Consider the following 10,403-nt stretch of genomic DNA (forward strand, 5'->3'; position numbering starts at 1 on the left):
ACCAAATAAACATCAACAAAAAACATAAAAATTCTATAATCCAAGATGACCGCCACCATATGACGTCATAATATGCAAATTAGATGGGAAAATGTAATCCCTACATAAACTTTGGGTCATCCTTAATATTTCTCTAATTTACAGAAAGTCTCTATCTTTTATCACTTTTAAGATATAGCCTTTTGAAATTAAGATGTCAAAATTGAACGTTTTAGGAAAAAAACCTCTGGCGCCTAAAGGGTTAAAGAAAATATTGTGAAACCCCAACATGAATCATAGTCTGATTTTATTTTTATTTTTAAGCATGATTGAAGTGTGTATTGCATCATTGAATGTGAATGGTGCAAGAAATAGCAACAAAAAGAGTTGAATTGTTTTAAGTTATTAAACAGAAAAAAGTAGATGTTACTTTTATCCAAGAGACACACAGTGATGTTAAAAATGCTGCTGATTGGATGCAGGAGTGGGATGGCATTTTTGTACACAATACCACACGTAGAGGTGGTGTGGGTATTTTATATACTAAGAGTTTTAGTCCAGTCTCTTATCAAGTTGATGAGATTGTGAAAGGAAGACTTTTAAAAATAAGAGCTATTTTTGAAAAATATGCTTTTGTTTGTGTTTATTCTCCAACGTCAGCAATGGAAAGATTATTGTTTTTAGATGCCCTTAGTTATGTTACAAAGATGCAGTACTGAAGAATATTTATTTTTAGGAGGAGATTTTAATTGTACTGAAAATAATATCGACAGTAATCACATTGAGCCCCATATGCCTTCACGTGAACGTCTCACTAAGATGATAAATGTGAATGATTTATGTGACATTTGGAGGCATTTTCATGACGGTCAGAGACAGTATACATGGGCTCATGCTCGTGACAATGTTATATCTCTTGCAAGATTAGATCGTTTATGGTTTCAAACATCAGTTGGGTATTTTTAAAAGTTGTGTCGTTTCACCGGTCAGTTTTTCTGATCATCATATGGTATTGGGGTTTTTCTTTTTAAATCAAATTAAACCCCACAGTGCATACTGGCCCTTCAATAATATTTTATTGTGTAGTAAGGATTTTAAGGATGTATTTTGAGTATTTTGGGAAGATTTAAAAAAGACAAAAGATTAATTTCAAGACCTACAGCAATGGTGGGATTTTGGAAAGGTCCAAATAAAACAGTTTTGCCAACAGTACACTCGTAATGTCATTATGTTATATGAAGGCCTTGGAGGTGGAAATAATTCAATTACAGAGTTTAGCTGATTCAACAAGTAATCAAAGTTATTCAGAGATGATCTCAAATAAGAAAACCCAGCTAGCTGACCTTCTGGAGGTGAAAACACAAGGAGCTCTGGTTCGTTCTCGTTTTTTAAGTATTGAACAGATGGATGTACCATTGAAATATTTTTTTAGCCTTGAAAGAAAAATGGGCAAAAATTAGTTTTGCATGCTTTGTGCTCTGAGGCAGGAGTGATTTTATCTAGTCATGCAGAAATACGAAAAAGAGCTTGCGGGTTTTATGAAAACTTGAGTTGGGAACAGGATGGGATTGTGAGAGTTTTTTTTTTTTTTAAAGGATTGACCGAAGTGTCAGACATGCAGAGCTTGGGGGAGTTGCATAAGGCTCTTCAAGGCATGAATTCCGGGAAAGTGCCAGGAATTGACAGCCTTCCTGTTGAATTTTATTTAAAAAATTGGACAGAGGTAGGGGAGGACCTTTTGAGGGTGCTTAATGCTAGTTTGGGCTCAGGTAGTTTGCCTTTGAGTAGCCGTAGCGGTCATCACTCTCCTCCCCAAAAAAGGAGATATTTTAGAAATGAAGAACTGCCGTCCTGTTTCACTCCTTTGCTCAGATTATAAAATTATCTCGAAGGCTTTAGCTAATAGGTTAGCTAAAATTATAGATCAGGTGGTACATCCAGATCAGACAATTTTTGACAATATAAGCCTCATTGGGGATATTTTTGATGTCTCCAAGTTGCTCAACTTTAATATTGGACTTATTTCATTAAATCAAGAAAAGACGTTTGATAGGGTCAAACACCTTTACTTGTGGAGAACTTTAGAAGCTTTTGGATTCTGTCAGGATTTTATTGACAAAGTGAAAGTGCTCTATGGTGAGGTTGAGTGTGTGCTTAAGATAAACGGTGGCTTATGCACTCATTTTAAGTTCCGTAGGGGAATTAGACAGGGCTGTTCTTTGTCTGGAATGTTATATGTACTTGCTATAGAACCTTTGTTGCAACAATTAAGAGAAAATATTTGTGGTTTGAATCTACCTATTTGTAAAAGCAGCATTTCTTTGTCTGCCTATGCTGATGATGTGGTCATTTTAATTAACGGACAAAATGATGTGCAGGTTTTAAAGAAAGTTTTGGGAGATTTTAGAGTTTTGTCATCAGCAAAAGTTAATTGGAACCAGAGTGAAGCACTTTTAATCGGAAATTGGTCAAAAGGGAAACCAAGCCTTCCTGATGGTTTAACATGGGGAACAGGAGGTTTTAAGTATTTAGGAGTGTATTTGGGAGTAAATTACACTGGGTCCCTCAGAGTGTGTTGCATTTACCTAAAGAGGAGGGTGGTCATGGTTTGATACATTTGAAAAGTAGAATAGCAGCTTTTCGTTTGCAATTTTTCCAAAGATTTCTGTATAAATCATCAGTTAATGGGTTGCGGGCTGTTACATGTGCCATTTTACACAGAACTGAAGGACTGGGGTTGGACAAATCCTTGTTTCTGATGGACCCCTTTAAAGCAAACGTGAATGGAATGCCAGTGTTTTATCACAATCTTTTTAAGGTTTGGAGTCTCTTTGACTCACAGAGAAATGAGACAACACTTTCTCTTCATTGGCTTCTGGAGGAGCCGCTAATAAACGGAGCTCGTTTTGATTTATCAAATGAGAGTTGCTCTTTTCATGGACTTAATGTAGCCTACTTTTCCCACCCACACTGAAAAAAAATTATTCATTGAATTTAATAAAAAAAAAAATTTATGGTAAGTGGTTGCACACAATTGATTTTAGCTACATTTAAACAAATGTATTAAAAGTTGAACTTATTCAATTTTAGTTCAACTTAATGCATTTGTTTAAATGTAGCTTAAATCAATTGTGTGCAACACTTACCATAAAAAAAAAATTGATTAAATTCAATGAATCATTTTTTTCAGTGCAGTACAGAAGACTCTTTTCCTGTTTTTACCATGTTGCCTTAATTGGATGGTTGTAGTGGACCTTTTTCAGATGCTGAAAGACCTTTGTTTTAGGACCTGGCAAAGCTTTTTATAAAATATCTGTTAAAGTTTTTAATAAAAAGGTACTAAGTGATAAAGTTGACACACCATGGCGCAGAGTATTGGGTGTTGAAGAGAATGTGAAACCTGAGTGGATGTCACTGTATAAGCCACCGTTATTGTTACGAACCGCTCCAAGACACGAGGGTTAAGATCCAAACGCAGCTTTATTGTGGGTAATCCAGAGGCGTAATCCAGTGTACAGGCAAAAGGTCAAAACACAGGTAGGCAGTCCAAACAAACCAACAAAGAAACAAACAAAACAGGCAGGGACCAGAGGCAAAAGAGTAATCCAGGGACCAGAGGCAAAAGAGTAATCCAGGGAACAGGGCAAGAAATCCAAATAACCCAAAAGACAAGAAACCAGGGAAACCGCTCAGAATTGCAGTGTAACACTTAAACAAGACTTCACGGTGAGTGAATGAATGAACATGGTATAAATAGACTGAGACTAACAGGATGATGAGACACAGGTGAATGCAATCAGTGAATGAGGTACAGGTGAATGTGATCAGTGATAAGTGATGAGTCCGGGCAGTGAGTATGGGAAATGTAGTTTGTGAGTGATAATAGTCTTATGTGGAGTGCCCTCTGGTGGCTCTCAAGGGCACTCCAGCTGGTGACCGTTACAGTTATCTAAAAGGGCAGGGGATATACAGTGGAGGCTTCTTCACTGTGCCATCGCTGTTAATGCTTTTATTTCAGTTCTTAATTTTGAAGTTATTGCTGATGGTCCTTTCTGCTCAAAAAGAGAAACTTTTTCATGCTTTTATGCAATGTGACAAACTGAAACCTTTATTTTCAATTTTGGAAAATGTTTTTACTTCTTTTAGTGATTTTTTTTATTTTTGGTTTTAAATTTGTTCGAAGTAAAAGGTTTACTTGTCAGCTTTTGAATTTTGTTTTAGGTCAGGCAAAACTGGCCATTTACATGACCCGAAAAAATATGTTTGAAAGATTGTCGGGTGAAGATGTAGTAATACTGTTTTTAAATGTAATCAAATCACGAGTATTGATAGATTTTTTTATATATATATAAGTCTACAAAGGATCTATTAATGTTTGAAATGAAATGGTGTGGTAATGGAGCGTTGTGCTCTGTCGTTGAAGATGATTTATTTTCAGGGTAATTTATTAATATTTTTTTAATGATTTCTTTTTCTTTGGTACTTATCTGATAAAAGGTAACTTTGTAATTTGTTGAAACAAGTGTTTAATGAAGAGTGATTTATAGGAATAAAAGTAAAATTTATTTAAATTTTAAAATTACATTTTCTCTCTCTCTGCATTGGTATCCTGGTGCCTTCGGCCATGGCACATAAAAGCCAACGCTATCACGACCAATTCATACGAATTCGTACGAGTGATTAAAAGATGACTAATTCGTACGAATTGTCTAAACTCACGTGATGGTGAGGTTTAGGGGCAGGGTCAGGGGTAGGTCATTCGTATGAATTTGTACGAATTAGCCACCTCGTAAAATTCGATACATTTTTTAACTAGTACAGCCTTAGCCAAATCCCGCTCAGCCATGGCTGGTAGGAAAATGCAGAATAACTCTTAAAGGAATATTCCTCTTTTAGTACAAGTTAAGTTCAGTCAACAGTTGAGGTGTAAAAATATATTGTGTCACAATATATCGCAATACAAAAATGCAACAATATGTATCATGGATAGTTACAATATGTATTTTGTATATAGTTCACCCAAAATAAAATTTCTGTGTGTTAAATATAATGTATAATAATGCAATGGGGGAATATTTGTGTGTCCTGATAATGCCAGAGGTCTGATGTTACAAGTAAAAAGTGGCGAACATTATTTTAAATATCTATAGTCAGTGACAGAGTGAAAGTATATACGTCTAATATAATTCTGTATTTTCAGCTTCAGAATCATGAATATTTTTATTCTGGTGTCTCTATTGTCCTGTGCATTGGGTTTCCAGCACCAAGTCCAAGCCTATTAATTTACACACACAATGTAATATCAAATATAGCATTTTAATCAACAGTTTGTTTTTTGTTAACCTTCTATCATGTCTTGGAGTATCGCAATAATATGGTATCGTGAGTTCAGTATCGTGATATGTATCAAATCGTGACATGAGGGGATCGTTACACCCCTAGAAAGCAATAATCTGGTGAAGCACCTTCAATAGAAGTGCATGGAGCCAATCTGTTAACAAGAAGTCAACATGAAGTGGAAGTTGCAACAGACTGTACTACTGTATCGTGACATATTTCTGAGTGAAACAGCTGTCAAACAAGGAAAAACGCAGGGCGAGACTTGATTTGATCATTTATTTTTGATCTGATTGTTACAGACAGTGAGTGTTGTATTTGGGAATAGAGGCAAGTCTGAATGCGACTGCATTAACTAAAGCCCAGCCTCGCATGTTATAGACGTCAAGTGAGTCATATCACAGAAAGAGCAAGTCATGAGTGATTAGTGTAAGAAAAAAAGTATAAATTCATGGATGAATCATTCACATTAAGACCGCATGCATTTAGAAAATAAACAGGGTCAGTTTTGAATTTATGCCAACTTAAAAATACTGTTTCAATAGCATAGCCATAGGAAAATGATAACATGATTTGCTGTGGAAAAAACACAACCTTTACTCTTTTAAAGTTATTTCCAATTTTACAACTCAAATGAATACACAGCTTTTAACAGAAGAATTCAAGGTGATTTTTGTAAAAAATATAAGCATCTGATTTTAAATTGACTTGCATTAAAGCTGCCTTACCTTAACCTCAAAATGGTCTAAAAAATATATAATTCTAAATACATTTTTGCGCCAACTAAAATTAAATGCTGTCAACTAAGCTTAAAGTTGCCATGACATGAAAATTCATCCTATCTTTTTTCTAAATGCATGTTATAGATCTTATTGTGAACAATTAATCTTTTTGTTTGTTTTTAAATTGACCCTGTAATTTTTAATTAAAATGTCAGGACTTTTGGTGCATTTAAAACCGTCACTGCAAACTCGTCTTGATCTGTCTTCACTGCATTTTCTGTCTTGCCCTGCATTTTTTTCTTTTTCTTTAACCTTTTACTGACCCTGAAATGTTAATTTAAAGGTATTCCAGCTCAAGCAAATAGGCTTTGGGTTATCCTGGTCCAGAGACATATTATGAGAAAAGACACAAGCTATTTAATTAAGTCAAGCCAGCCAGTTAGTCATACAGCACATATAAAAAGTCTCCACACTCATGTGAAAACTAATCATCAAGCTCATGTGAAATAATGCACACGTCTTCACCTGAACTGACTCTGATTAACTCCACATATCTCAGCTGTTCTTGTAAGATTTTTCTGACATCTTCTTGGTTTCTGCTAGTTCAAGTGTCATGAAGCATTAACATGATCACTGAGGGCTACAAAAACACTTCCAAGGCATTAGATAAAACACGGAATACAGTGAAGACAGTCTTCAACAAGTGGAGAAAGTATGGCACAACAGTGACATTATCAAGAACAGGCCGTCAACAATTTCCCAATTTTTCCCCATTAAATCCAGTCACTCAGCAGCTCTTCTGCCACTCAGTCCGGCTGAGGGAGTGTGTTCCTGCGGGAAAGTGACGTCAGTGCATAATCATGTTTCTGCAAAGAAGAGGGGGAAAATATTCCCATGTCAAAATGTGTCAAGCTGACAGACTCCTGTTCAAACAGAGAGAGAAAACAAAGTGCTGTAATAAAATCAAAGGATGCTTCTACCAATTCAGGGGGGTGAACACTAGGCTACGTTCACACTGCAGGGCTTAATGCTCAATTCCGATTTTTTGAAAAAATTTGATTTTTTTGCAAGGCCGTTCACATTTCCAATTAAATGCGACCTTTTGTGATCTCCTGTGTGAACGTGAAATGACCCAGAAGTGACCCGCATGCGCAGAAGAGTACTCAACGGTCAACGACGTCACTTGTTGTTTGCGGAAGTAGCTAAACTTTAACTGTGATTCTCTCACACACACACACACACACACACACACACACACACACACGAGCGCGCGCAGCGACCGTTACACAAGAGCCAGACAGCAGCCGCTGACCTATCTAATATCAGATTCAGCACAAATAAGTTAACATAACGTATATATAATGGCCGTGGGCTTTTTTTATTTATTTTTTATTAACGGGCTCGTCGAGGTCGACCCGTTCGGCAGATTTACCTCAGCTCGACGAATATGCAGTCCGTTTTCAAACCGACGACTACTTCAACGCAGAATTATGACGTTTTTCGCGTATCAATGACGTGCGGGTCGGATACATGCGACCTGGCCGTTCAGACTGAAGTCGCATTTCAAAAGATCGGATATGTATCGGATTTGGGACCACATACCCAAGTGGCCTGGGTCGCATTTGAAAAGATCGGATCTGTGTCGTTCAGACTGTCATGAAAAGATCAGATACAGGTCGCATAGGGGCAAAAAAATCGGAATTGGGTCGTTTCAGCCTGCAGTGTGAACGTAGCCTTACTAGTTATTTTATTTATTAATTTTTCTACAAAAACTCACTTTGGTTTTTAGTGGCATTGCATTCAGTGGAGTTGTATTTTTTACATTACACTTTAAAAAAAATCTAATTTTTGTTTAATTTATTTATATCACAAAAACCTGCTGTTTTAACCGGGGTGTGTAGACTTTTTTTATCCATTGTAACAAGTCAGTCCATTAGCATTACAGCAAAGCTGGTCCTGGCAAACACAGCTCGCATACACACGATTAACATGGGTCTTTGCAGAAGCAGCATAAACGTCTTAGTGGGTATAGATCTGCATTATTGGGTTGAGTTTTGTGTTCATGCAGCTTTGTTGGTGGGATCTTTTGTATGTCTATTTGCACAGACACAACAGCATGTCTCTGTGTAATTTCTTAGCGGGAGTAAATCTTCAGACTTGCTTTGCATTAGAAGTGTTAGCTGATCTAGTCCACCATGACCAAACCAACTTTATCCACTTCACTTACAAAAAAAATATGGCTGGTAAAAAACCTTAATGGCTGGTAAATGTTCTCATTTCACCAACATTTGGCAGCAGTGACAAAAAGCAAGAATGTGAAACTGCAACACTGCAAATAGAAACAGCTTTATGCAATTTACATTCAGTTGTTTAATTTGATCCATTATGGTTATGAGTTGATGAGAAAGACCTGTCTGACCTTTTCAGAAAGGAAACTTAATAAAGCCATAAAACATTTACTGATGAGGTTACAGTGATTAGCAGTAATTGTTGCAGTTTGTCATGAACTGACACATGCAACAGACAGAAAAACAGATTTACAGCTGGAGAAATCACAGATGCAATGACAATTAATCTATTTATCATCTAAAAACCACCCAGCAAAGCCTAGTCCTGCTGGAACCATTAATTGTTATCCACAATACTGAAATAATCTTGATATCTAGCAGGATATGTGACAGAGGCCGACTGTCACAGTCACAACGCTGATAAATCAGTGCATTCAAAAAGCAATCCATCTGTGTCATATCCGCAGCAATAATATGATCAGGTCACTGTCACCAGACTTTTCATCACAATTAAATGTCATCACAGTGTCACACACATTATGTTTGTCTATTTATAGTTCCCTTTGTTCTTTTCTGAAGTCTTGTCTTTGGTCGCCGTTGCATTTCTCAGTGTTTCCTGTTCTTCTGCTTTGTTCTGATATTTTGCAGTTCTGATAATTGCTGGTGTGTGTGTTAAAAAATTCTGCCGACTTATAGTCCTTGCACACAATCTGAAATTTTCGCAGCGTTTTTTCGTATTCATCATCCTACAAATTCTGATGCGTATTAATTAATCTGTTACAGAAAAAAAAAACATAAAACAATACAAAATGGAGTCTTCAAGCAGTGAGGATGATTTTGTTGTCCTCTCTCCTTCATAAAAAGAGAAAAAGAAAGAGGAAATATTGGTTCCATCCAATCCTGATATTGCGTAGAGAGGAAGGAGAGTTCACTGGGGGATTATCCCGAGAGATTCAAATTTTACTTCAGGATGTCAGTGGCTCAGTTTGATGCTTTTCTAGCGATACTGGAGCCACATATTAAAAACAAGAAATTTCCATGAACCAATTGATCCTGAACAGAATTTGTTCAGGATCCTGTTCAAGAAGGCCCCCCTCAGCTTTCGGGATGGGAGTCGGAGGTCTCGGGTAGAAAATAGCCCATTGAAGATGTACATGTGTGGCGTCCCAGACCTGTTCGATGCGCCGAAGCCAATGATCCACAGCCGGAAGTTCAGAAGGCTCACCAGACCAAGGAAAGAGAGGTGGTTGGAACCCCAGTACACACTCAAAGGGAGTTAAGCCAGTTGACTGCTTGCGGAGGGAATTTTGGGCGTATTCAGCCCATGGCAGGAAGCAGCTCCAGTCATTCTGGTTCTGCGAGCAGTAGCTGCGGAGGAAACGGCTTATATCCTGGTTGAGGCAGTTATATCCTAGCCCGAAGTGACTCACATACATTTTTAGTAACTCACAGAAGGCTCTACACACAGGAGGTAAACTGAGGTCCCCGATCCGAAACAATGTCTTCAGGCAGGCCAAAAAAATTAAACACATTTTGAAACAGTGCCTCTGCAGTCTCAAGGGCTGAGGGTAGCTTTTTGAGAGGCACTAGACGACATGCTTTCGAAAATCGACAGACGAAAACAAGTATTGTGGTGTTCCCCTGAGATGGAGGGAGATCTGTGAGGAAGTCCACACCCAAATGAGACCAGGGACGATGGGGAATGGGTAACGGAAGAAGTAAGCCTGCTGGACGCAGACAAGAGGTCTTTACTTGAGCACATTTCTTTACAAAGGTTGTCACATCAGATGCAAGGGAGGCCCACCAAAACTTGTTTCTCACCAGCTGGATAGTGCGACTCTCTCCTGGATGACCGGAGCTAAGCGAAGTATGTACCCACTGCACGACTTTGTTGCGAAGAACTTGAGGAACATAAATACATCCTTCTGGGCAAGTGGGAGGGGTGGGGTCAGCCTGCTGTGCTTGAGAAATTTCATTAAAGATGTTCCAACAAACTGGTGCTACCAAAATGGATGGGGCTAGGATGCTAGTAGGGGTTTCAGAGCAAGACCCACCAGAATACATGCGAGAGAGTGCA

At 37.8% G+C, this 10,403-nt stretch overlaps 1 protein-coding gene across 1 annotated transcript in view; it reads right to left on the minus strand.

Moving 5' to 3' along the window:
• Positions 1 to 7,771, minus strand: part of LOC309484191 (uncharacterized protein) — a 255,358-nt gene extending 247,587 nt beyond the window's left edge. Inside the window, exon 1 of the mRNA XM_082150467.1 lies at positions 7,037 to 7,771. The gene's annotated coding sequence lies outside the window, so the exon portion shown is untranslated. The remainder of the gene's footprint in view (positions 1 to 7,036) is intronic.
• Positions 7,772 to 10,403: the final 2,632 nt, after the last annotated feature.

The sequence above is a fragment of the Leuciscus leuciscus genome (assembly GCF_965113295.1).
Source record: "Leuciscus leuciscus genome assembly, chromosome: 20".
NCBI classification, from domain to species: Eukaryota; Metazoa; Chordata; class Actinopteri; order Cypriniformes; family Leuciscidae; genus Leuciscus; species Leuciscus leuciscus.